The sequence below is a fragment of the Mytilus californianus genome, unplaced genomic scaffold (genome assembly GCF_021869535.1).
Source record: "Mytilus californianus isolate M0D057914Y unplaced genomic scaffold, xbMytCali1.0.p SCAF_1, whole genome shotgun sequence".
NCBI classification, from domain to species: Eukaryota; Metazoa; Mollusca; class Bivalvia; order Mytilida; family Mytilidae; genus Mytilus; species Mytilus californianus.
In genome coordinates, this window is record NW_026262581.1 from 135,470,911 (window position 1) to 135,498,769 (window position 27,859).

Genomic DNA, 27,859 nt, shown 5'->3' on the forward strand with positions numbered 1-27,859 from the left:
GCACGGAAATGTGGAATAAAGTTTTTGTTATAAATCTTTAAAAAATATGATTTACCTCCCTTTAAAAATTATTACTTTAGAATAATTGAAATATTAAGTCTTCTTTGATGCGTAAAACAACAAATACTTGTATCATAAGGTGTCAAGCATTTATCTATTTACAATTAATGATCATGTAACAAACAATTGCAGAAATTATATATAATTAAGCTATTTTCAGTTTTATTTTATGCCCATTTCATAAGATTCATTATGAATATTCATGAACTTCGAACAACAATGGTTTGGACAGGGGAGGGGGTATAGCCAGTATAGCCAGTGAAGGATGATATGGGCAATGTTGCGGAATATTGATCAACGGTAAGAAATTTTTACGAAGATAAAGATTAAAATAGAATAAGAGTAAAATAAAAGCTGAGATATTGAACACTAATCTTACAGAAAACAATATAAATATATCCCATTAAGCTTTAACATTCACAAACACGATAAAAAAAAAAGGAAGGGACTACTATACTAGTCAACAAAAGAAACGATACAAGGCAATGTATTTTCCATATATCATGAAATTGGATACACTGTACCGAGGTAAATAACTGCCCTATTGGTCTATATTTAAGGTCTTTCCACTCCGTTAGGAAAGACCTTATTGTTTTTCTAATGTTTTTTTTTTTTTTTTTTCTTTTTTTTTTTTTTTTTCTTTTTCTTTTTTTTTTTTTTTTTTTTTTTTCTTTTTTTTCTTCCAACATTTTTTTGGGAATGCCCTCCCCCCGTTTCTGTTCAAGTTATCAAGACCAAATATGGACCATCGATAGACATCATCATGAAGTATTACCACATGACCCTGTTAAGGATTTCATCATCCCCTGTAGAAGTTATCCCCCTTTTATTGGATTTTTTCAACATGGCCCCCCTTCGTTGTTTTTGAAGATATCATGACCTTATTTTGACAATAGGTTGATCTCATCATGATGTACTACCATATGTGACTGCATAGGATTTCATCATCCCCTATGTGAGTTATATCCCCTTGAAGCGATTTCTTTCCTTTGCATTTTTCTCAAAAAGTATTAGAGATAGAATCGATTTGAAAACGGCAACATATACAGGAACTGATGGCAATGTTAATGAACATATAAAATAATTTTGTTATTGACCCTTATAAGGAGTTATTTCTCTTAAAAAAATATACACAATTTTTGAAAAATTGTATTTCGAGAACCCTAAGTCGTAGAGACTTGGGACCTACACCAATAATCTTAAGTTCATGTGACCTTCAATTTGCACCCAAGGTCAAAGGTCACAGAGTGCAAAAAAACTTTACGCTGCAATTTCAAGCTTGCATATTAAGAAAACCATAAGAGTTTGCTGCATACATACTGTGTATAAAATGTTCCTCTCGACGAGCTCTACATTTTATACATTAAGCTCAAAAATGTCCGACTGTCTGTTCAAAAGTTACATTAACATAATTCTTAAAACTATAGTAACATATGTATATCTTTTAAAAGGTAACAGATATCAACCTACTATAAACTGCAAAGATGATCAGTAATTCAAGGCCTTCAATTTGAGGTCAATGTCAGGTCATGATGAAATTTAACCTTGACCTTCAGAGTGTACTATGACCTTGACCTTGTGACATTTGAAAGGTCAAGTGGTCTTGAGTTGAATGGTGGTAGTCCCATGTCTCTACGACTTACGGTTCTCAAGTTTGATATTGCATCATATATTTGATAATTCATTGTGACCTTGATGAACTTTGGAAATGTCCAATTTTTTTTCTAAAATATTGTCCTTTTACTGTAGATCATTTTTCTTTTAACAAATTTGAGATACCTGTTGTCGTTTTAGAGATAATGCACTTTGAAATTTTGCGAGCGGAGGCATGTATTTCTGAATCAACAACAGGTAACCACCTGAAATTATAAGAAATTGAAGAGTTTAACATGGTTATATGTTTGACCAAATACCAAAAACATTCAATGAAAAAAAAAACCAAAAAATCAATTTGAAATTTTCATGTTTTGCATTGACTTTGTAAGTTTCATAAGTTCTATTTATATAATTGATATTGCATCATTTATGGCACTTTGCCAAATGGGGTCATTTGATATATCAAATTGAAGGTCTTAACGAGCTCTACTCAAAAATGAAAATGTAAAACCCCCTTTTCATCCCAGGGGGAAGGGTGGGGTCATTTAGTGCAAAAAATTAAAACTTCTCAGATGGTTAGGTTGTCGCATATCAAATGAAAGTCCATAAAGCGTACATTTCAAATATCAAATTGACGTCCCCAAAAAATGGGTTGGTTGGGGTCATTGAGTGCAAAAAAAATAAATTTTCTTTTAAGATAAGGTTGTTGTATATCAAATGAAAGGTCTTACCGTGTACATTTCAAATATCAGATTCCCGTCCTCAAAACATTAGTTGGATGGGGTTATTAAGTGCAAAAATCAAACTTTCTAGAACATGGCGTTGTCGCATATCAAATGAAAAATAATCAAGTCTAGATTACATATATCATACTTCCGATATCAAAAATGTAGGCGGATGGGGTCATTAAGTGTAAAAAGTGAAAATTTTCAGAAAGTATGCTTGTCGTATATCAAATGAAAGCTCTTAAAGAGTACATTACAAAAACATCACTTTTGCAGGAAAGACCTTTCAATTGTTTTACAAACAATTGAGATACTAGTTTTTTCTTTTTAAGGTCTTTCCACTCCGTTAGGAAAGACCTTATTGTTTTTCTAATGTTTTTTTTTTTTCTTTTTTTTTTTTTTTTCTTTTTCTTTTTTTTTTTTTTTTTTTTAAGGTCTTTCCACTCCGTTAGGAAAGACCTTATTGTTTTTCTAATGTTTTTAAGGTCTTTCCACTCCGTTAGGAAAGACCTTATTGTTTTTCTAATGTTTTTTTTTTTTCTTTTTTTTTTTTTTTTTCTTTTTCTTTTTTTTTTTTTTTTTTTTTTTCTTTTTTTTCTTCCAACATTTTTTTGGGAATGCCCTCCCCCCGTTTCTGTTAAAGTTATCAAGACCAAATATGGACCATCGATAGACATCATCATGAAGTATTACCACATGACCCTGTTAAGGATTTCATCATCCCCTGTAGAAGTTATCCCCCTTTTATTGGATTTTTTCAACATGGCCCCCCTTCGTTGTTTTTAAAGATATCATGACCTTATTTTGACAATAGGTTGATCTCATCATGATGTACTACCATATGAGGCTGCATAGGATTTCATCATCCCCTATGCGAGTTATATCCCCTTGAAGCGATTTCTTTCCTTTGCATTTTTCTCAAAAAGTATTAGAGATAGAATCGATTTGAAAACCGCAACATATACAGGAACTGATGGCAATGTTAATGAACATATAAAATAATTTTGTTATTGACCCTTATAAGGAGTTATTTCTCTTAAAAAAATATACACAATTTTTGAAAAATTGTATTTCGAGAACCGTAAGTCGTAGAGACTTGGGACCTACACCAATAATCTTAAGTTTATGTGACCTTCAATTTGCACCCAAGGTCAAAGGTCACAGAGTGCAAAAAAAATTTACGCTGCAATTTCAAGCTTGCATATTAAGAAAACCATAAGAGTTTGCTGCATACATACTGTGCATAAAATGTTCCTCTCGACGAGCTCTACATTTTATACATTAAGCTCAAGAATGTCCGACTGTCTGTTTAAAAGTTACATTAACATAATCTTAAAACTATAGTAACATATGTATATCTTTTAAAAGGTAACAGATATCAACCTACTATAAACTGCAAAGATGATCAGTAATTCAAGGCCTTCAATTTGAGGTCAATGTCAGGTCATGATGAAATTTAACCTTGACCTTCAGAGTGTACTATGACCTTGACCTTGTGACATTTGAAAGGTCAAGTGGTCTTGAGTTGAATGGTGGTAGTCCCATGTCTCTACGACTTACGGTTCTCAAGTTTGATATTGCATCATATATTTGATAATTCATTGTGACCTTGATGAACTTTGGAATTGTCCAATTTTTTTTCTAAAATGTTGTCCTTTTACTGTAGATCATTTTTCTTTTAACAAATTTGAGATACCTGTTGTCGTTTAAGAGATAATGCACTTTGAAATTTTGCGAGCGGAGGCATGTATTTCTGAATCAACAACAGGTAACCACCTGAAATTATAAGAAATTGAAGAGTTTAACATGGTTATATGTTTGACCAAATACCAAAAACATTCAATGAAAAAAAAAAACCAAAAAATTAATTTGAAATTTTCATGTTTTGCATTGACTTTGTAAGTTTCATAAGTTCTATTTATATAATTGATATTGCATCATTTATGGCACTTTGCCAAATGGGGTCATTTGATATATCAAATTGAAGGTCTTAACGAGCTCTACTCAAAAATGAAAATGTAAAACCCCCTTTTTATCCCAGGGGGAAGGGTGGGGTCATTTAGTGCAAAAAATTCAAACTTCTCAGATGGTTAGGTTGTCGCATATCAAATGAAAGTCCATAAAGCGTACATTTCAAATATGAAATTGACGTCCCCAAAAAATGGGTTGGTTGGGGTCATTGAGTGCAAAAAATATAATTTTCTTTTAAGGTAAGGTTGTTGTATTTCAAATGAAAGGTCGTAACGTGTACATTTCAAATATCAGATTCCTGTCCTCAAAAAATAAGTTGGATGGGGTTATTAAGTGCAGAAATCAAACTTTCTAGAACATGGCGTTGTTGCATATCAAATGAAAGATAATCAAGTCTAGATTACATATATCATACTTCCGATATCAAAAATGTAGGCGGATGGGGTCATTAAGTGTAAAAAGTGAAAAATTTTAGAAGGTATGCTTGTCGTATATCAAATGAAAGGTCTTAAAGAGTACATTACAAAAACATCACTTTTGCAGGAAAGACCTTTCAATTGTTTTTCAAACAATTGAGATACTAGTTTTTTTTTCTTTTTTTTTTTTTTTTTCTTTTTAAGGTCTTTCCACTCCGTTAGGAAAGACCTTATTGTTTTTCTAATGTTTTTTTTTTCTCTTTTTTTTTTTTTTTTTCTTTTTCTTTTTTTTTTTTTTTTTTTTTTTCTTTTTTTTCTTCCAACATTTTTTTGGGAATGCCCTCCCCCCGTTTCTGTTGAAGTTATCAAGACCAAATATGGACCATCGATAGACCTCATCTTGAAGTATTACCACATGACCCTGTTAAGGATTTCATCATCCCCTGTAGAAGTAATCTCCCTTTTATTGGATTTTTTCGACATGGCCCCCTCTCGTTGTTTTTAAAGATATCATGACCTTATTTGGACAATAGGTAGATCTCATCATGATGTACTACCATATGAGGCTGCATAGGATTTCATTATCCCCTATGCGAGTTATATCCCCTTGAAGCAATTTCTTTCCTTTGCATTTTTCTCAAAAAGTATTAGGGATAGAATCGATTTGAAAACAGCAACATGTACACGAACAGATGGCAATGTTAATGAACATATAAAATAATTTTGTTATTGACCCTTATAAGGAGTTATTTCTCTTGAAAAAATATACACAATTTTTGAAAAATTGTATTTCGAGAACCGGAAGTCGTAGAGACTTGGGACCTACACCAATAATCTTAAGTTCATGTGACCTTCAATTTGCATCCAAGGTCAAAGGTCACCGAGTGCAAAAAAAAATTACGCTGCAATTTCAAGCTTGCATATTAAGAAAACGATAAGAGTTTGCTGCATACATACTGTGTATAAACTGTTCCTCTCGACGAGCTCTACATTTTATACATTAAGCTCAAAAATGTCCGACCGTCTGTTCAAAAGTTACATTAACATAATTCTTAAAACTATAGTAACATATGTATATCTTTTTAAAGGTAACAGATATCAACCTTCTATAAACTGGAAAGATGATCAGTAATTCAAGACCTTCAATTTGAGGTCAATTTCAGGTCATGATGAAATTTAATCTTGACCTTCAGAGTGTACCATGACCTTGACCTTGTGACATTTGAAAGGTCAAGTGGTCCTGAGTTGAATGGTGGTAATCCCATGTCTCTACGACTTCCGGTTCTCAAGTTTGATATTGCATCATATATTTGATAATTCATTGTGACCTTGATGAACTTTGGAATTGTCCAGATTTTTTTTTAAAATGTTGTCCTTTTACTGCAGAGCATTTTTCTTTTAACAGATTTGAGATATCTGTTGTCATTTAAGAGATAATGCAGTTTGAAATTTTGCGAGGGGAGGCATGTATTTCTGATTTAACAACAGTTTACCACCTGAAATTTTCAGAAATTAAAGAGTTCATCATGGTTATATGTTTGATTAAATACCAAAAACATTCAATGAAAAAAAAACCCATAAAATCAATTTGAAATTTTATGTTTTGCATTTACTTTGTAAGTTTCATAATTTCTATTTATACAATTGATATTGCATCATTTTTGGCACTTTGCCAAATGGGGTCATTTGATATATCAAATTGAAGGTCTTAACGAGCTCTACTCAAAAATGAAAATGTTAAACCCCTTTTTATCCCAGGGGGAAGGGTGGGGTCATTTAGTGCAAAAAATTCAAACTTCTCAGATGGTCAGGTTGTCGCATATCAAATGAAAGTCCATAAAGCGTACATTTCAAATATCAAATTGACGTCCCCAAAAAATGGGTTGGGTGGGGTCATTGAGTGCAAAAAATAAAATTTTCTTTTAAGGTAAGGTTGTTGTATTTCAAATGAAAGGTCGTAACGTGTACATTTCAAATATCAGATTCCTGTCCTCAAAAAATGAGTTTGATGGGGTTATTAAGTGCAAAAATCAAACTTTCTAGAACATGGCGTTGTCGCATATCAAATGAAAGATCATCAAGTCTACATTACATATATCATACTTCCGATCTCGAAAATTAAGGCGGATGGGGTCATTTAGTGTAAAAAGCGAAAAGTTTCAGAAGGTATGCTTGTCGTATATCAAATGAAAGGTCGTACAAAATACATTACGAAAACATCACTTTAACAGGAAAGACCTTTCAATTGTTTTACAAACAATTGAGATACTAGTTCTTTTTTTTTTTTTTTTTTTTTTTCTTTTTTTTCTTCCAACATTTTTTTGGGAATGCCCTCCCCCAGTTTCTGTTAAAGTTATCAAGACCAAATATGGACCATCGATAGACATCATCATGAAGTATTACCACATGACCCTGTTAAGGATTTCATCATCCCCTGTAGAAGTTATCCCCCTTTTATTGGATTTTTTCAACATGGCCCCCCTTCGTTGTTTTTAAAGATATCATGACCTTATTTTTACAATAGGTTGATCTCATCATAATGTACTACCATATGAGGCTGCATAGGATTTCATCATCCCCTATGCGAGTTATATCCCCTTAAAGCGATTTCTTTCCTTTGCATTTTTCTCAAAAAGTATTAGGGATAGAATCGATTTGAAAACGGCAACATATACAGGAACAGATGGCAATGTTAATGAACATATAAAATAATTTTGTTATTGACCCTTATAAGGAGTTAATTCTCTTAAAAAAATATACACAATTTTTGAAAAATTGTATTTCGAGAACCGTAAGTCGTAGAGACTTGGGACCTACACCAATAATCTTAAGTTCATGTGACCTTCAATTTGCACCCAAGGTCAAAGGTCACAGAGTGCAAAAAAAATTTACGCTGCAATTTCAAGCTTGCATATTAACAAAACGATAAGAGTTTGCTGTATACACACTGTGCATAAAATGTTTCTCTCGACGAGCTCTACATTTTATACATTAAGCTCAAAAATGTCCGACCGTCTGTTCAAAAGTTACATTAACATAATTCTTAAAACTATAGTAACATATGTATATCTTTTGAAAGGTAACAGATATCAACCTACTATATACTGCAAAGATGATCAGTAATTCAAGGCCTTCAATTTGAGGTCAATGTCCGGTCATGATGAAATTTAACCTTGACCTTCAGAGTGTACTATGACCTTGACCTTGTGACATTTGAAAGGTCAAGTGGTCTTGAGTTGAATGGTGGTAGTCTTATGTCTCTACGACTTCCGGTTCTCAAGTTTGATATTGCATCATATATTTGATAATTCATTGTGACCTTGATGAACTTTGGAATTGTCCAATTTTTTTTCTAAAATGTTGTCCTTTTACTGTAGATCATTTTTCTTTTAACAAATTTGAGATACCTGTTGTCGTTTAAGAGATAATGCACTTTGAAATTTTGCGAGCGGAGGCATGTATTTCTGAATCAACAACAGGTAACCACCTGAAATTATAAGAAATTGAAGAGTTTAACATGGTTATGTGTTTGACATAATACCAAAAACATTCAATGAAAAAAAAAACCAAAAAATCAATTTGAAATTTTCATGTTTTGCATTGACTTTGTAAGTTTCATAGGTTCTATTTATATAATTGATATTGCATCATTTTTGGCACTTTGCCAAATGGGGTCATTTGATATATCAAATTGACGGTCTTAACGAGCTCTACTCAAAAATGAAAATGTAAAACCCCCTTTTCATCCCAGGGGGAAGGGTGGGGTCATTTAGTGCAAAAAATTAAAACTTCTCAGATGGTTAGGTTGTCGCATATCAAATGAAAGTCCATAAAGCGTACATTTCAAATATCAAATTGACGTCCCCAAAAAATTGGTTGGGTGGGGTCATTGAGTGCAAAAAATATAATTTTCTTTGAAGGTAAGGTTGTTGTATTTCAAATGAAAGCTCGTAACGTGTACATTTCAAATATCAGATTCCTGTCCTCAAAAAATAAGTTGGATGGGGTTATTAAGTGCAGAAATCAAACTTTCTAGAACATGGCGTTGTTGCATATCAAATGAAAGATAATCAAGTCTAGATTACATATATCATACTTCCGATATCAAAAATGTAGGCGGATGGGGTCATTAAGTGTAAAAAGTGAAAATTTTTAGAAGGTATGCTTGTCGTATATCAAATGAAAGGTCTTAAAGAGTACATTACAAAAACATCACTTTTGCAGGAAAGACCTTTCAATTGTTTTACAAACAATTGAGATACTAGTTTTTTCTTTTTTTTCTTCCAACATTTTTTTGGGAATGCCCTCCCCCCGTTTCTGTTCAAGTTATCAAGACCAAATATGGACCATCGATAGACATCATCATGAAGTATTACCACATGACCCTGTTAAGGATTTCATCATCCCCTGTAGAAGTTATCCCCCTTTTATTGGATTTTTTCAACATGGCCCCCCTTCGTTGTTTTTAAAGATATCATAACCTTATTTTGACAATAGGTTGATCTCATCATGATGTACTACCATATGTGACTGCATAGGATTTCATCATCCCCTATGCGAGTTATATCCCCTTGAAGCGATTTCTTTCCTTTGCATTTTTCTCAAAAAGTATTAGAGATAGAATCGATTTGAAAACGGCAACATATACAGGAACTGATGGCAATGTTAATGAACATATAAAATAATTTTGTTATTGACCCTTATAAGGAGTTATTTCTCTTAAAAAAATATACACAATTTTTGAAAAATTGTATTTCGAGAACCCTAAGTCGTAGAGACTTGGGACCTACACCAATAATCTTAAGTTCATGTGACCTTCAATTTGCACCCAAGGTCAAAGGTCACAGAGTGCAAAAAAACTTTACGCTGCAATTTCAAGCTTGCATATTAAGAAAACCATAAGAGTTTGCTGCATACATACTGTGTATAAAATGTTCCTCTCGACGAGCTCTACATTTTATACATTAAGGTCAAAAATGTCCGACTGTCTGTTCAAAAGTTACATTAACATAATTCTTAAAACTATAGTAACATATGTATATCTTTTAAAAGGTAACAGATATCAACCTACTATAAACTGCAAAGATGATCAGTAATTCAAGGCCTTCAATTTGAGGTCAATGTCAGGTCATGATGAAATTTAACCTTGACCTTCAGAGTGTACTATGACCTTGACCTTGTGACATTTGAAAGGTCAAGTGGTCTTGAGTTGAATGGTGGTAGTCCCATGTCTCTACGACTTACGGTTCTCAAGTTTGATATTGCATCATATATTTGATAATTCATTGTGACCTTGATGAACTTTGGAAATGTCCAATTTTTTTTCTAAAATATTGTCCTTTTACTGTAGATCATTTTTCTTTTAACAAATTTGAGATACCTGTTGTCGTTTTAGAGATAATGCACTTTGAAATTTTGCGAGCGGAGGCATGTATTTCTGAATCAACAACAGGTAACCACCTGAAATTATAAGAAATTGAAGAGTTTAACATGGTTATATGTTTGACCAAATACCAAAAACATTCAATGAAAAAAAAAACCAAAAAATCAATTTGAAATTTTCATGTTTTGCATTGACTTTGTAAGTTTCATAAGTTCTATTTATATAATTGATATTGCATCATTTATGGCACTTTGCCAAATGGGGTCATTTGATATATCAAATTGAAGGTCTTAACGAGCTCTACTCAAAAATGAAAATGTAAAACCCCCTTTTCATCCCAGGGGGAAGGGTGGGGTCATTTAGTGCAAAAAATTAAAACTTCTCAGATGGTTAGGTTGTCGCATATCAAATGAAAGTCCATAAAGCGTACATTTCAAATATCAAATTGACGTCCCCAAAAAATGGGTTGGTTGGGGTCATTGAGTGCAAAAAAAATAAATTTTCTTTTAAGATAAGGTTGTTGTATATCAAATGAAAGGTCTTACCGTGTACATTTCAAATATCAGATTCCCGTCCTCAAAACATTAGTTGGATGGGGTTATTAAGTGCAAAAATCAAACTTTCTAGAACATGGCGTTGTCGCATATCAAATGAAAAATAATCAAGTCTAGATTACATATATCATACTTCCGATATCAAAAATGTAGGCGGATGGGGTCATTAAGTGTAAAAAGTGAAAATTTTCAGAAAGTATGCTTGTCGTATATCAAATGAAAGCTCTTAAAGAGTACATTACAAAAACATCACTTTTGCAGGAAAGACCTTTCAATTGTTTTACAAACAATTGAGATACTAGTTTTTTCTTTTTAAGGTCTTTCCACTCCGTTAGGAAAGACCTTATTGTTTTTCTAATGTTTTTTTTTTTTCTTTTTTTTTTTTTTTTCTTTTTCTTTTTTTAAGGTCTTTCCACTCCGTTAGGAAAGACCTTATTGTTTTTCTAATGTTTTTTTTTTTTCTTTTTTTTTTTTTTTTTCTTTTTCTTTTTTTTTTAAGGTCTTTCCACTCCGTTAGGAAAGACCTTATTGTTTTTCTAATGTTTTTTTTTTTTCTTTTTTTTTTTTTTTTTCTTTTTCTTTTTTTTTTTTTTTTTTTTTTTCTTTTTTTTCTTCCAACATTTTTTTGGGAATGCCCTCCCCCCGTTTCTGTTAAAGTTATCAAGACCAAATATGGACCATCGATAGACATCATCATGAAGTATTACCACATGACCCTGTTAAGGATTTCATCATCCCCTGTAGAAGTTATCCCCCTTTTATTGGATTTTTTCAACATGGCCCCCCTTCGTTGTTTTTAAAGATATCATGACCTTATTTTGACAATAGGTTGATCTCATCATGATGTACTACCATATGAGGCTGCATAGGATTTCATCATCCCCTATGCGAGTTATATCCCCTTGAAGCGATTTCTTTCCTTTGCATTTTTCTCAAAAAGTATTAGAGATAGAATCGATTTGAAAACCGCAACATATACAGGAACTGATGGCAATGTTAATGAACATATAAAATAATTTTGTTATTGACCCTTATAAGGAGTTATTTCTCTTAAAAAAATATACACAATTTTTGAAAAATTGTATTTCGAGAACCGTAAGTCGTAGAGACTTGGGACCTACACCAATAATCTTAAGTTTATGTGACCTTCAATTTGCACCCAAGGTCAAAGGTCACAGAGTGCAAAAAAAATTTACGCTGCAATTTCAAGCTTGCATATTAAGAAAACCATAAGAGTTTGCTGCATACATACTGTGCATAAAATGTTCCTCTCGACGAGCTCTACATTTTATACATTAAGCTCAAGAATGTCCGACTGTCTGTTTAAAAGTTACATTAACATAATCTTAAAACTATAGTAACATATGTATATCTTTTAAAAGGTAACAGATATCAACCTACTATAAACTGCAAAGATGATCAGTAATTCAAGGCCTTCAATTTGAGGTCAATGTCAGGTCATGATGAAATTTAACCTTGACCTTCAGAGTGTACTATGACCTTGACCTTGTGACATTTGAAAGGTCAAGTGGTCTTGAGTTGAATGGTGGTAGTCCCATGTCTCTACGACTTACGGTTCTCAAGTTTGATATTGCATCATATATTTGATAATTCATTGTGACCTTGATGAACTTTGGAATTGTCCAATTTTTTTTCTAAAATGTTGTCCTTTTACTGTAGATCATTTTTCTTTTAACAAATTTGAGATACCTGTTGTCGTTTAAGAGATAATGCACTTTGAAATTTTGCGAGCGGAGGCATGTATTTCTGAATCAACAACAGGTAACCACCTGAAATTATAAGAAATTGAAGAGTTTAACATGGTTATATGTTTGACCAAATACCAAAAACATTCAATGAAAAAAAAAAACCAAAAAATTAATTTGAAATTTTCATGTTTTGCATTGACTTTGTAAGTTTCATAAGTTCTATTTATATAATTGATATTGCATCATTTATGGCACTTTGCCAAATGGGGTCATTTGATATATCAAATTGAAGGTCTTAACGAGCTCTACTCAAAAATGAAAATGTAAAACCCCCTTTTTATCCCAGGGGGAAGGGTGGGGTCATTTAGTGCAAAAAATTCAAACTTCTCAGATGGTTAGGTTGTCGCATATCAAATGAAAGTCCATAAAGCGTACATTTCAAATATGAAATTGACGTCCCCAAAAAATGGGTTGGTTGGGGTCATTGAGTGCAAAAAATATAATTTTCTTTTAAGGTAAGGTTGTTGTATTTCAAATGAAAGGTCGTAACGTGTACATTTCAAATATCAGATTCCTGTCCTCAAAAAATAAGTTGGATGGGGTTATTAAGTGCAGAAATCAAACTTTCTAGAACATGGCGTTGTTGCATATCAAATGAAAGATAATCAAGTCTAGATTACATATATCATACTTCCGATATCAAAAATGTAGGCGGATGGGGTCATTAAGTGTAAAAAGTGAAAATTTTTAGAAGGTATGCTTGTCGTATATCAAATGAAAGGTCTTAAAGAGTACATTACAAAAACATCACTTTTGCAGGAAAGACCTTTCAATTGTTTTTCAAACAATTGAGATACTAGTTTTTTTTTTTTTTTCTTTTTTTTCTTCCAACATTTTTTTGACATGCCCTCCCCTTGTTTCTATTGGAGTTATCAAGACCAAATATGGACCATCGGTAGACCTCATCATGAAGTTTTACCAGATGACCCTGTTAAGGATTTCATCATCCTCTTTAGAAGTTATCCCCCTTTTATTGGTTTTTTTCAACATGGCCCCCCCCCTCGTTGTTTTTAAAGATATCATGTCCTTATTTGTACAATAGGTAGATCTCATCATGATATATTACCATATGAGGCGGCGAAATATTTCATCATCCCCTTTGAGAGTTATATCCCCTTGAAGCAATTTCTTTTATTTGCATTTTTCTTAAAAAGTATTAGACATAGAATCAAATTGAAAGTGGCAGCATCAACAAGAACAAATGGCAATGTTAATAAACATGAACAATTAGTTTGTTATTAACCCTTATAAGGAGTTATTTCCCTTTCAAAATTATACACAATTTTTGAAAAATTCTATTTCGAGAACCGGAAGTCGTAGAGACTTGGGACCTTCACCAATAATCTTTAATTTGTGTGACCTTTAATTTGCACCCAAGGTCAAAGGTCACTGAGTGCAAAAAAAATTTACGCTGCAATTTCAAGCTTACATATTAAGAAAACGATAAGAGTTTGCTGCATATATACTGCGTATAAAATGTTCCTCTCGACGAGCTCTACATTTTATACATTAAGCTCAAAACTGTCCGACCGTCTGTTCAAAAGTTGCAACGAGATAATTCTTAAAAGTATAATATTGTGTTTATATCTTTTTAAAGGTAACAGATATCTACCTACTATAAATTAGAAAAATGATCAGTATTTTCAGACCTTCAATTTGAGGTCAATGTCAGGTCATGATGAAATTTTACCTTGACCTTCAAAGTGTAATATGACCTTGATCTTGTGATATTTGAAAGGTCAAGTGGTCCTGAGTTGAATAGTGGTAGTCCCATGTCTCTACGACTTCCGATTCTCAAGTTTGGTATTGCATTATATATTTGATGATTCATTATGACCTTGATGAACTTCGGAATTGTCCCAAATTTTTTTCTGTAATGTTGTCCTTTTACTGTAGATCATTTTACTTTTATCATATTTGAGATAACTGTTGTCGTTTTAGAGATAATGCACTTTGAAATTTTGCGAGCGGCGGCATGTATTTCTGAATCAACAACAGGTAACCACCTGATATTTTCAGAAAATGAAGAGTTTAACATGGTTATATGTTTGACAAAATACCAAAATCTTTCAATGAAAAAAAACCCCAAAAAATCAATTTGAAGTTTTCATGTTTTGCATTTACTTTGTAAGTTTCATAAGTTCTATTTATATAATTGATATTGCATCATTTTTGGCACTTTGCCAAATGGGGTCATTTGATATATCAAATTGAAGGTCTTAACGAGCTCTACTCAAAAATGAAAATGTTAAACCCCTTTTTCATCCTAGGGGGAAGGGTGGGGTCATTTAGTGCAAAAAATTCAAACTTCTCAGATGGTTAGGTTGTCGCATATCAAATGAAAGTCCATAAAGCGTACATTTCAAATATCAAATTGACGTCCCCAAAAAATGGGTTGGGTGGGGTCATTGAGTGCAAAAAATAAAATTTTCTTTTAAGGCAAGTTTGTTGTATTTCAAATGAAAGGTCGTAACATATACATTTCAAATATCAGATTCCTGTCCTCAAAAAATGAGTTGGATGGGGTTATTTAGTGCAAAAATCAAACTTTCTAGAACATGGCGTTGTCGCATATCAAATGAAAGATCATAAAGTCTAGATTACATATATCATACTTCCGATCTCGAAAATTAAGGCAGATGGGGTCATTAAGTGTAAAAAGCGAAAAGTTTCAGAAGGTATGCTTGTCGTATATCAAATGAAAGGTCGTACAAAGTACATTACGAAAACATCACATTAACAGGAAAGACCTTTCAATTGTTTTACAAACAATTGAGATACTAGTTTTTTTTTTTTTTTCTTTTTTTTCTTCCAACATTTTTTTGGGAATGCCCTCCCCCCGTTTCTGTTAAAGTTATCAAGACCAAATATGGACCATCGATAGACATTATCATGAAGTAATACCACATGACCCTGTTAAGGATTTCATCATCCCCTGTAGAAGTTATCCCCCTTTTATTGGATTTTTTCAACATGGCCCCCCTTCGTTGTTTTTAAAGATATCATGACCTTATTTTGACAATAGGTTGATCTCATCATGATGTACTACCATATGAGGCTGCATAGGATTTCATCATCCCCTATGCGAGTTATATCCCCTTGAAGCAATTTCTGTCCTTTGCATTTTTTTCAAAAAGTATTAGGGATAGAATCAATTTGAAAACCGCAACATATACAGAAACAGATGGCAATGTTAATGAACATATAAAATAATTTTGTTATTGACCCTTATAAGGAGTTATTTCTCTTAAAAAAATATACACTATTTTTGAAAAATTGTATTTCGAGAACCGTAAGTCGTAGAGACTTGGGACCTACACCAATAATCTTAAGTTCATGTGACCTTCAATTTGCACCCAAGGTCAAAGGTCACAGAGTGCAAAAAAAATGTACGCTGCAATTTCAAGCTTGCATATTAAGAAAACGATAAGAGTTTGCTGCATACATACTGTGTATAAAATGTTCCTCTCGACGAGCTCTACATTTTATACATTAAGCTCAAAAATGTCCGACCGTCTGTTCAAAAGTTACATTAACATAATTCTGAAAACTAAAGTAACATATGTATATCTTTTAAAAGGTAACAGATATCAACCTACTACAAACTGCAAAGATGATCAGTAATTCAAGGCCTTCAATTTGAGGTCAATGTCAGGTCATGATGAAATTTAACCTTGACCTTCAGAGTGTACTATGACCTTGGCCTTGTGACATTTGAAAGGTCAAGTGGTCCTGAGTTGAATGGTGGTAGTCCCATGTCTCTACGACTTCCGGTTCTCAAGTTTGATATTGCATCATATATTTGATAATTCATTGTGACCTTGATGAACTTTGGAATTGTCCATTTTTTTTTTAAAATGTTGTCCTTTTACTGTAGATCATTTTTCACTTAACAAATTTGAGATACCTGTTGTCGTTTAAGAGATAATGCAGTTTAAAATTTTTCGAGCGGAGGCATGTATTTCTGAATCAACAACAGTTTACCACCTGATATTTTCAGAAATGAAAGAATTCAACATGGTTATATGTTTGACTAAATACCAAAAACATTCAATGAAAAAAAAACCCAAAAAATCAATTTGAAATTTTCATGTTTTGCATTTACTTTGTAAGTTTCATAAGTTCTATTTATATAATTGATATTGCATCATTTTTAGCACTTTGCCAAATGGGGTCATTTGATATATCAAATTGAAGGTCTTAACGAGCTCTACTCAAAAATGAAAATGTTAAACCCCCTTTTCATCCTAGGGGGAAGGGTGGGGTCATTTAGTGCAAAAAATTCAAACTTCTCAGATGGTTAGGTTGTCGCATATCAAATGAAAGTCCATAAAGCGTACATTTCAAATATCAAATTGACGTCCCCAAAAATGGGTTGGGTGGGGTCATTGAGTGCAAAAAATTAAATTTTCATTTAAGGTAGGGTTGTTGTATTTCAAATGAAAGGTCGTAACGTGTACATTTCAAATATCAGATTCTTGTCCTCAAAAAATTAGTTGGATGGGGTTATTAAGTGCAAAAATAAAACTTTCTAGAACATGACGTTGTCGCATATCAAATGAAAGATAATCAAGTCTAGATTACATATATCATACTTCCGATATCAAAAATGTAGGCGGATGGGGTCATTAAGTGTAAAAAGTGAAAATTTTCAGAAGGTATGCTTATCGTATATCAAATGAAAGTTCTTAAAGAGTACATTACAAAAACATCACTTTTGCAGGAAAGACCTTTCAATTGTTTTACAAACAATTGAGATACTAGTGTTTTTTTTTCTTTTTCTTTTTCTTTTTTTTTTTTTTTTCTTTTTTTTCTTCCAACATTTTTTTAACATGCCCTACCCCCGTTTCTGTTAAAGTTATCAAGACCAAATATGGACCATCGATAGACATTATCATGAAGTAATACCACATGACCCTGTTAAGGATTTCATCATCCCCTGTAGAAGTTATCCCCCTTTTATTGGATTTTTTCAACATGGCCCCCCTTCGTTGTTTTTAAAGATATCATGACCTTATTTTGACAATAGGTTGATCTCATCATGATGTACTACCATATGAGGCTGCATAGGATTTCATCATCCCCTATGCGAGTTATATCCCCTTGAAGCAATTTCTGTCCTTTGCATTTTTTTCAAAAAGTATTAGGGATAGAATCAATTTGAAAACCGCAACATATACAGAAACAGATGGCAATGTTAATGAACATATAAAATAATTTTGTTATTGACCCTTATAAGGAGTTATTTCTCTTAAAAAAATATACACTATTTTTGAAAAATTGTATTTCGAGAACCGTAAGTCGTTGGGACCTACACCAATAATCTTAAGTTCATGTGACCTTCAATTTGCACCCAAGGTCAAAGGTCACAGAGTGCAAAAAAAATGTACGCTGCAATTTCAAGCTTGCATATTAAGAAAACGATAAGAGTTTGCTGCATACATACTGTGTATAAAATGTTCCTCTCGACGAGCTCTACATTTTATACATTAAGCTCAAAAATGTCCGACCGTCTGTTCAAAAGTTACATTAACATAATTCTGAAAACTAAAGTAACATATGTATATCTTTTAAAAGGTAACAGATATCAACCTACTACAAACTGCAAAGATGATCAGTAATTCAAGGCCTTCAATTTGAGGTCAATGTCAGGTCATGATGAAATTTAACCTTGACCTTCAGAGTGTACTATGACCTTGGCCTTGTGACATTTGAAAGGTCAAGTGGTCCTGAGTTGAATGGTGGTAGTCCCATGTCTCTACGACTTCCGGTTCTCAAGTTTGATATTGCATCATATATTTGATAATTCATTGTGACCTTGATGAACTTTGGAATTGTCCATTTTTTTTTTAAAATGTTGTCCTTTTACTGTAGATCATTTTTCACTTAACAAATTTGAGATACCTGTTGTCGTTTAAGAGATAATGCAGTTTAAAATTTTTCGAGCGGAGGCATGTATTTCTGAATCAACAACAGTTTACCACCTGATATTTTCAGAAATGAAAGAATTCAACATGGTTATATGTTTGACTAAATACCAAAAACATTCAATGAAAAAAAACCCCAAAAAATCAATTTGAAATTTTCATGTTTTGCATTTACTTTGTAAGTTTCATAAGTTCTATTTATATAATTGATATTGCATCATTTTTAGCACTTTGCCAAATGGGGTCATTTGATATATCAAATTGAAGGTCTTAACGAGCTCTACTCAAAAATGAAAATGTTAAACCCCCTTTTCATCCTAGGGGGAAGGGTGGGGTCATTTAGTGCAAAAAATTCAAACTTCTCAGATGGTTAGGTTGTCGCATATCAAATGAAAGTCCATAAAGCGTACATTTCAAATATCAAATTGACGTCCCCAAAAATGGGTTGGGTGGGGTCATTGAGTGCAAAAAATTAAATTTTCATTTAAGGTAGGGTTGTTGTATTTCAAATGAAAGGTCGTAACGTGTACATTTCAAATATCAGATTCTTGTCCTCAAAAAATTAGTTGGATGGGGTTATTAAGTGCAAAAATAAAACTTTCTAGAACATGACGTTGTCGCATATCAAATGAAAGATAATCAAGTCTAGATTACATATATCATACTTCCGATATCAAAAATGTAGGCGGATGGGGTCATTAAGTGTAAAAAGTGAAAATTTTCAGAAGGTATGCTTATCGTATATCAAATGAAAGTTCTTAAAGAGTACATTACAAAAACATCACTTTTGCAGGAAAGACCTTTCAATTGTTTTACAAACAATTGAGATACTAGTGTTTTTTTTTCTTTTTCTTTTTCTTTTTTTTTTTTTTTTCTTTTTTTTCTTCCAACATTTTTTTAACATGCCCTACCCCCATTTCTGTTGAAGTTATCAAGACCAAATATGGACCATCGGTAGACCTCATCATGAAGTATTATCACATGACCCTGTTAAGGATTTCATCATCCCCTTTAGAAGTTATCTCCCTTTTACTAGGTTTTTTCAACATGGCCCCCCGTCGTTGCTTTTAAAGATATCATGACTTTATGTGGACAATAGGTAGATCTTATTATGATGTATTACTCTATGAGGCTGCGTAGGATTTCATCATCCCCTTTGAGAGTTATATCCCCTTGAAGCAATTTCTTTTATTTGAATTTTTCTTAAAAAGTATAAGAGATAGAATCGAATTGAAAATTGCAGCATCTACAAGAACAAATGGCAATGTTAATAAACATAAACAATTAGTATGTTATTAATTCTTATACGGAGTTATTTCCCTTGAAAAATTTTACTCAATTTTAAAAAAAATTGTATTTCGAGAACCGGAAGTCGTAGAGACTTGGGACCTTCACCAATAATCTTTATTTCATGTGACCTTTAACTTCCACCCAAGGTCAAAGGTCACTGAGTGCAAACAAAATTTATGCTGCAATTTCAAGCTTACATATTAAGAAAACGATAAGAGTCTGCTGCACACAAACTGTGTATAAAATGTTCCTCTCGACGAGCTCTATATTTTATTCTTTAAGCTCAAAACTGTCCGACCGTCTGTTCACAAGGTACGATGAGATAATTCTAAAAAGTGTAGTATTGTGTGTATATCTTTTTAAAGGTAACAGATATCAACCTACTATAAATTGCAAAAATGATCAGTATTTTAAAACCTTCAATTTGAGGTCAATGTCAGGTCATGATGAAATTTAACCTTGACCTTCAGAGTGTGCTATGACCTTGACATTGTGACATTTGAAAGGTCAAGTGGTTCTGAGTTGAATAGTGGTAGTCTTATATCTCTACGACTTCCGGTTCTGAAGTTTCATATTGCATCATATATTTGATAATTCATTGTGACCTTGATGAACTATGGAATTGTCCCAATTTCTTTTATACAATGTTGCCCTTTACGTGCAGATCATTTATCATTTAACAGATTTGAGATATCTGTTGTCGTTTAAGAAATAATGCAGTTTAAAATTTTTCGAGCGGAGGCATGTATTTCTGAATCAACAACAGTTTACCACCTGAAATTTTTAGAAATTAAAGAATTCACTATTGTTGTATGTTTGAATAAATACCAAAAACATTCAATGAAAAAAACCCCCAAAAAATCAATTTGAAATTTTCATGTTTTGCATTTACTTTGTAAGTTTCATAAGTTCTATTTATATAATTGATATTGCATCATTTTTGGTACTTTGCCAAATGGGGTCATTTGATATACCAAATTGAAGGTCTTTACGAGCTCTACTCAAAAATGAAAATGTTAAACCCCCTTTTCGTCCCAGGGGGAAGGGTGGGGTCATTTAGTGCAAAAAATTAAAACTTCTCAGATGGTTAGGTTGTCGCATATCAAATAAAAGTCCATAAAGCGTACATTTCAAATATCAAATTTCCTAAAAAAATGGGTTGGGTGGGGTCATTGAGTGCAAAAAATATAATTTTCTTTTAAGGTAAGGTTGTTGTATTTCAAATGAAAGGTCGTAACGTGTACATTTCAAATATCAGATTCCTGTCCTCAAAAAATTAGTTGGATGGGGTTATCAAGTGCAAAAATAAAACTTTCTAGAACATGGCGTTGTCGCATATCAAATGAAAGATAATCAAGCCTAGATTACATATATCATACTTTCGATATCAAAAATGTAGGCGGATGGGGTCATTAAGTGTAAAAAGTGAAAATTTTCAGAAGGTATGCTTGTCGTATATCAAATGAAGGGTCTTAAAGAGTAGATTACAAAAACATCACTTTTGCAGGAAAGACCTTTCAATTGTTTTACAAACAATTGAGATACTAGTTTTTTTTTTTTTTTTTTCTTTTTTTTCTTCCAACATTTTTTTGGGAATGCCCTCCCCCCGTTTCTGTTCAAGTTATCAAGACCAAATATGGACCATCGATAGACATCATCATGAAGTATTACCACATGACCCTGTTAAGGATTTCATCATCCCCTGTAGAAGTTATCCCCCTTTTATTGGATTTTTTCAACATGGCCCCCCTTCGTTGTTTTTAAAGATATCATAACCTTATTTTGACAATAGGTTGATCTCATCATGATGTACTACCATATGTGACTGCATAGGATTTCATCATCCCCTATGCGAGTTATATCCCCTTGAAGCGATTTCTTTCCTTTGCATTTTTCTCAAAAAGTATTAGAGATAGAATCGATTTGAAAACGGCAACATATACAGGAACTGATGGCAATGTTAATGAACATATAAAATAATTTTGTTATTGACCCTTATAAGGAGTTATTTCTCTTAAAAAAATATACACAATTTTTGAAAAATTGTATTTCGAGAACCCTAAGTCGTAGAGACTTGGGACCTACACCAATAATCTTAAGTTCATGTGACCTTCAATTTGCACCCAAGGTCAAAGGTCACAGAGTGCAAAAAAACTTTACGCTGCAATTTCAAGCTTGCATATTAAGAAAACCATAAGAGTTTGCTGCATACATACTGTGTATAAAATGTTCCTCTCGACGAGCTCTACATTTTATACATTAAGGTCAAAAATGTCCGACTGTCTGTTCAAAAGTTACATTAACATAATTCTTAAAACTATAGTAACATATGTATATCTTTTAAAAGGTAACAGATATCAACCTACTATAAACTGCAAAGATGATCAGTAATTCAAGGCCTTCAATTTGAGGTCAATGTCAGGTCATGATGAAATTTAACCTTGACCTTCAGAGTGTACTATGACCTTGACCTTGTGACATTTGAAAGGTCAAGTGGTCTTGAGTTGAATGGTGGTAGTCCCATGTCTCTACGACTTACGGTTCTCAAGTTTGATATTGCATCATATATTTGATAATTCATTGTGACCTTGATGAACTTTGGAAATGTCCAATTTTTTTTCTAAAATGTTGTCCTTTTACTGTAGATCATTTTTCTTTTAACAAATTTGAGATACCTGTTGTCGTTTAAGAGATAATGCACTTTAAAATTTTGCGAGCGGAGGCATGTATTTCTGAATCAACAACAGGTAACCACCTGAAATTATAAGAAATTGAAGAGTTTAACATGGTTATATGTTTGACCAAATACCAAAAACATTCAATGAAAAAAAAAACCAAAAAATCAATTTGAAATTTTCATGTTTTGCATTGACTTTGTAAGTTTCATAAGTTCTATTTATATAATTGATATTGCATCATTTATGGCACTTTGCCAAATGGGGTCATTTGATATATCAAATTGAAGGTCTTAACGAGCTCTACTCAAAAATGAAAATGTAAAACCCCCTTTTCATCCCAGGGGGAAGGGTGGGGTCATTTAGTGCAAAAAATTAAAACTTCTCAGATGGTTAGGTTGTCGCATATCAAATGAAAGTCCATAAAGCGTACATTTCAAATATCAAATTGACGTCCCCAAAAAATGGGTTGGTTGGGGTCATTGAGTGCAAAAAAAATAAATTTTCTTTTAAGATAAGGTTGTTGTATATCAAATGAAAGGTCTTACCGTGTACATTTCAAATATCAGATTCCCGTCCTCAAAACATTAGTTGGATGGGGTTATTAAGTGCAAAAATCAAACTTTCTAGAACATGGCGTTGTCGCATATCAAATGAAAGATAATCAAGTCTAGATTACATATATCATACTTCCGATATCAAAAATGTAGGCGGATGGGGTCATTAAGTGTAAAAAGTGAAAATTTTCAGAAAGTATGCTTGTCGTATATCAAATGAAAGCTCTTAAAGAGTACATTACAAAAACATCACTTTTGCAGGAAAGACCTTTCAATTGTTTTACAAACAATTGAGATACTAGTTAAGGTCTTTCCACTCCGTTAGGAAAGACCTTATTGTTTTTCTAATGTTTTTTTTTTTTCTTTTTTTTTTTTTTTTTCTTTTTCTTTTTTTTTTTTTTTTTTTTTTTTCTTTTTTTTCTTCCAACATTTTTTTGGGAATGCCCTCCCCCTGTTTCTGTTGAAGTTATCAAGACCAAATATTGACCATCGATAGACCTCATCTTGAAGTATGACCACATGACCCTGTTAAGGATTTCATCATCCCCTGTAGAAGTTATCTCCCTTTGATTGGATTTTTTCGACATGGCCCCCCCTCGTTGTTTTTAAAGATATCATGACCTTATTTAGACAATAGGTAGATGTCATCATGATGTACTACCATATGAGGCTGCATAGGATTTCATTATCCCCTATGCGAGTTATATCCCCTTGAAGCAATTTCTTTCCCTTGCATTTTTCTCAAAAAGTATTAGGGATAGAATCGATTTGAAAACAGCAACATGTACAGGAACAGATGGCAATATAAATGAACATATAAAATAATTTTGTTATTGACCCTTATAAGGAGTTATTTCTCTTGAAAAAATATACACAATTTTTTAAAAATTGTATTTCGAGAACCGGAAGTCGTAGAGACTTGGGACCTACACCAATAATCTTAAGTTCATGTGACCTTCAATTTGCATCCAAGGTCAAAGGTCACCGAGTGCAAAAAAAAATTACGCTGCAAATTCAAGCTTGCATATTAAGAAAACGATAAGAGTTTGCTGCATACATACTGTGTATAAAATGTTCCTCTCGACGAGCTCTACATTTTATACATTAAGCTCAAAAATGTCCGACCGTCTGTTCAAAAGTTACATTAACATAATTCTAAAAACTATAGTAACATATGTATATCTTTTTAAAGGTAACAGATATCAACCTTCTATAAACTGCAAAGATGATCAGTAGTTCAAGACCTTCAATTTGAGGTCAATTTCAGGTCATGATGAAATTTAATCTTGACCTTCAGAGTGTACCATGACCTTGACATTGTGACATTTGAAAGGTCAAGTGGTCCTGAGTTGAATGGTGGTAGTTCCATGTCTCTACGACTTCCGGTTCTCAAGTTTGATATTGCATCATATATTTGATAATTCATTGTGACCTTGATGAACTTTGGAATTGTCCAAATTTTTTTTTAAAATGTTGTCCTTTTACTGCAGAGCATTTTTCTTTTAACAGATTTGAGATATCTGTTGTCATTTAAGAGATAATGCAGTTTGAAATTTTGCGAGCGGAGGCATGTATTTCTGATTTAACAACAGTTTACCACCTGAAATTTTCAGAAATTAAAGAGTTCATCATGGTTATATGTTTGATTAAATACCAAAAACATTCAATGAAAAAAAACCCCATAAAATTAAATTTATATTTTTTATGTTTTGCATTTACTTTGTAAGTTTCATAATTTCTATTTATACAATTGATATTGCATCATTTTTGGCACTTTGCCAAATGAGGTCATTTGATATATCAAATTGAAGGTCTTAACGAGCTCTACTCAAAAATGAAAATGTTAAACCCCTTTTTTATCCGAGGGGGAAGGGTGGGGTCATTTAGTGCAAAAAATTCAAACTTCTCAGATGGTTAGGTTGTCGCATATAAAATGAAAGTCCATGAAGCGTACATTTCAAATATCAAATTGACGTCCCCTAAAAATGAGTTGGGTGGGGTCATTGAGTGCAAAAAATAAAATTTTCTTTTAAGGTAAGGTTGTTGTATATCAAATGAAAGGTCGTAACGTGTACATTTCAAATATCAGATTCCTGTCCTCAAAAAATGAGTTGGATGGGGTTATTAAGAGCTAAAATCAAACTTTCTAGAACATGGCGTTGTCGCATATCAAATGAAAGATCATCAAGTCTACATTACATATATCATACTTCCGATCTCGAAAATTAAGGCGGATGGGGTCATTAAGTGTAAAATGCGAAAAGTTTCAGAAGGTATGCTTGTCGTATATCAAATGAAAGGTCGTACAAAGTACATTACGAAAACATCACTTTAACAGGAAAGACCTTTCAATTGTTTTACAAACAATTGAGATACTAGTTTTTCTAATGTTTGTTTTTTTTTTTTCTTTTTTTTTTTTTTTTTTTTTTTTTTTCTTTTTTTTCTTCCAACATTTTTTTGACATGCCCTCCCCTTGTTTCTATTGGAGTTATCAAGACCAAATATGGACCATCGGTAGACCTCATCATGAAGTTTTACCAGATGACCCTGTTAAGGATTTCATCATCCCCTTTAGAAGTTATCTCCCTTTTATTGGTTTTTTTCAACATGGCCCCCCCTCGTTGTTTTTAAAGATATCATGTCCTTATTTGTACAATAGGTAGATCTCATCATGATATATTACCATATGAGGCGGCGAAATATTTCATCATCCCCTTTGAGAGTTATATTCCCTTGAAGCAATTTCTTTTATTTGCATTTTTCTTAAAAAGTATTAGACATAGAATCAAATTGAAAGTGGCAGCATCAACAAGAACAAATGGCAATGTTAATAAACATGAACAATTAGTTTGTTATCAACCCTTATAAGGAGTTATTTCCCTTTCAAAATTATACACAATTTTTGAAAAATTCTATTTCGAGAACCGGAAGTCGTAGAGACTTGGGACCTTCACCAATAATCTTTAATTTGTGTGACCTTTAATTTGCACCCAAGGTCAAAGGTCACTGAATGCAAAAAAAATTTACGCTGCAATTTCAAGCTTACATATTAAGAAAACGATAAGAGTTTGCTGCATACATACTGCGTATAAAATGTTCCTCTCGACGAGCTCTACATTTTATACATTAAGCTCAAAACTGTCCGACCGTCTGTTCAAAAGTTGCAACGAGATAATTCTTAAAAGTATAATATTGTGTTTATATCTCTTTAAAGGTAACAGATATCTACCTACTATAAATTGGAAAAATGATCAGTATTTTCAGACCTTCAATTTGAGGTCAATGTCAGGTCATGATGAAATTTTACCTTGACCTTCAAAGTGTAATATGACCTTGATCTTGTGATATTTGAAAGGTCAAGTGGTCCTGAGTTGAATGGTGGTAGTCCCATGTCTCTACATCTTCCGGTTCTCAAGTTTGGTATTGCATCATATATTTGATGATTCATTATGACCTTGATGAACTTCGGAATTGTCCCAAATTTTTTTCTGTAATGTTGTCCTTTTACTGTAGATCATTTTACTTTTAACATATTTGAGATAACTGTTGTCGTTTTAGAGAATATGCACTTCGAAATTTTGCGAGCGGCGGCATGTATTTCTGAATCAACAACAGGTAACCACCTGATATTTTCAGAAATTGAAGAGTTTAACATGGTTATATGTTTGACAAAATACCAAAAACATTCAATGAAAAAAAACCCCAAAAAATCAATTTGAAGTTTTCATGTTTTGCATTTACTTTGTAAGTTTCATAAGTTCTATTTATATAATTGATATTGCATCATTTTTGGCACTTTGCCAAATGGGGTCATTTGATATATCAAATTGAAGGTCTTAACGAGCTCTACTCAAAAATGAAAATGTTAAACCCCTTTTTCATCCTAGGGGGAAGGGTGGGGTCATTTAGTGCAAAAAATTCAAACTTCTCAGATGGTTAGGTTGTCGCATATCAAATGAAAGTCCATAAAGCGTACATTTCAAATATCAAATTGACGTCCCCAAAAAATGGGTTGGGTGGGGTCATTGAGTGCAAAAAATAAAATTTTCTTTTAAGGCAAGTTTGTTGTATATCAAATGAAAGGTCGTAACATGTACATTTCAAATATCAGATTCCTGTCCTCAAAAAATGAGTTGGATGGGGTTATTTAGTGCAAAAATCAAACTTTCTAGAACATGGCGTTGTCGCATATCAAATGAAAGATCATAAAGTCTAGATTACATATATCATACTTCCGATCTCGAAAATTAAGGCGGATGGGGTCATTAAGTGTAAAAAGCAAAAAGTTTCAGAAGGTATGCTTGTCGTATATCAAATGAAAGGTCGTACAAAGTACATTACGAAAACATCACTTTAACAGGAAAGACCTTTCAATTGTTTTACAAACAATTGAGATACTAGTTCTTTTTCTTTTTCTTTTTTTTTTTTCTTTTTTTTCTTCCAACATTTTTTTAACATGCCCTACCCCCGTTTCTGTTGAAGTTATCAAGACCAAATATGGACCATCGATAGACCTCATCATGAAGTATAACCAGATGACCCTGTTAAGGATTTCATCAACCCCTTTAGAAGTTATCTCCCTTTTATTGGTTTTTTTCGACATGGCCCCCCCTCGTTGTTTTTTAAGATAACATGTCTTTTTGTGGGCAATAGGTAGATCTCATTTTGGTGTATTACCATATGAGGCTGCGTAGAATTTCATTATCCCTTTTGAGAGTTATATCCCTTTGAAGCAATTTCTTTTATTTGCTTTTTTTTTCAAAAGTGTTAGAGATAGAATCGATTTGAAAATGGCAGCATGTACAAGAACACATGACAATGTTAATAAACATAAACAATTATTTTGATATTAACCTTTATAAGGAGTGATTCCCCTTTAAAAATTATACACAATTTAAAAAAAATTCTATTTCGAGAACTGGAAGTCGTAGAAACT

The 27,859-nt window shown here is 32.6% G+C and overlaps 3 long non-coding RNA genes across 11 annotated transcripts in view; 1 reads left to right on the plus strand and 2 right to left on the minus strand.

Annotated features, from left to right (window-relative positions):
• Positions 1-794: 794 nt before the first annotated feature.
• Positions 795-27,859, minus strand: part of LOC127735671 (uncharacterized) — a 28,519-nt gene continuing 1,454 nt past the window's right edge. Inside the window, exons 1-5 of one of the 8 annotated variants that reach the window (XR_007998555.1) lie at positions 26,153-26,478; positions 21,773-24,130; positions 9,250-11,822; positions 7,007-7,276; positions 4,823-4,902 (exon numbers count right to left, since the gene is read on the minus strand). This is a non-coding gene — a long non-coding RNA (uncharacterized LOC127735671). Of the gene's footprint in view, positions 941-1,774; positions 3,485-4,822; positions 5,286-6,579; positions 7,277-9,249; positions 11,823-21,772; positions 24,131-25,900; positions 26,124-26,152; positions 26,479-27,859 lie in introns of those variants that run through there. The other 7 variants (XR_007998556.1, XR_007998552.1, XR_007998553.1 and 4 more) reach the window with 7 other exon arrangements.
• Positions 935-27,859, plus strand: LOC127735688 (uncharacterized). Of its 2 annotated transcripts, none has more exons than XR_007998560.1 (3): positions 935-1,652; positions 14,213-14,940; positions 27,007-27,859. It is a non-coding gene; the product is annotated as an uncharacterized LOC127735688 (long non-coding RNA). The 2 variants fall into 2 exon arrangements; XR_007998561.1 differs by lacking the exon at positions 27,007-27,859 and adding an exon at positions 24,985-25,369.
• Positions 13,629-18,039, minus strand: LOC127735697 (uncharacterized). Its single transcript, XR_007998567.1, has 2 exons — positions 17,786-18,039; positions 13,629-13,805 (listed from the first exon to the last, which is right to left on the minus strand). It is a non-coding gene; the product is annotated as an uncharacterized LOC127735697 (long non-coding RNA).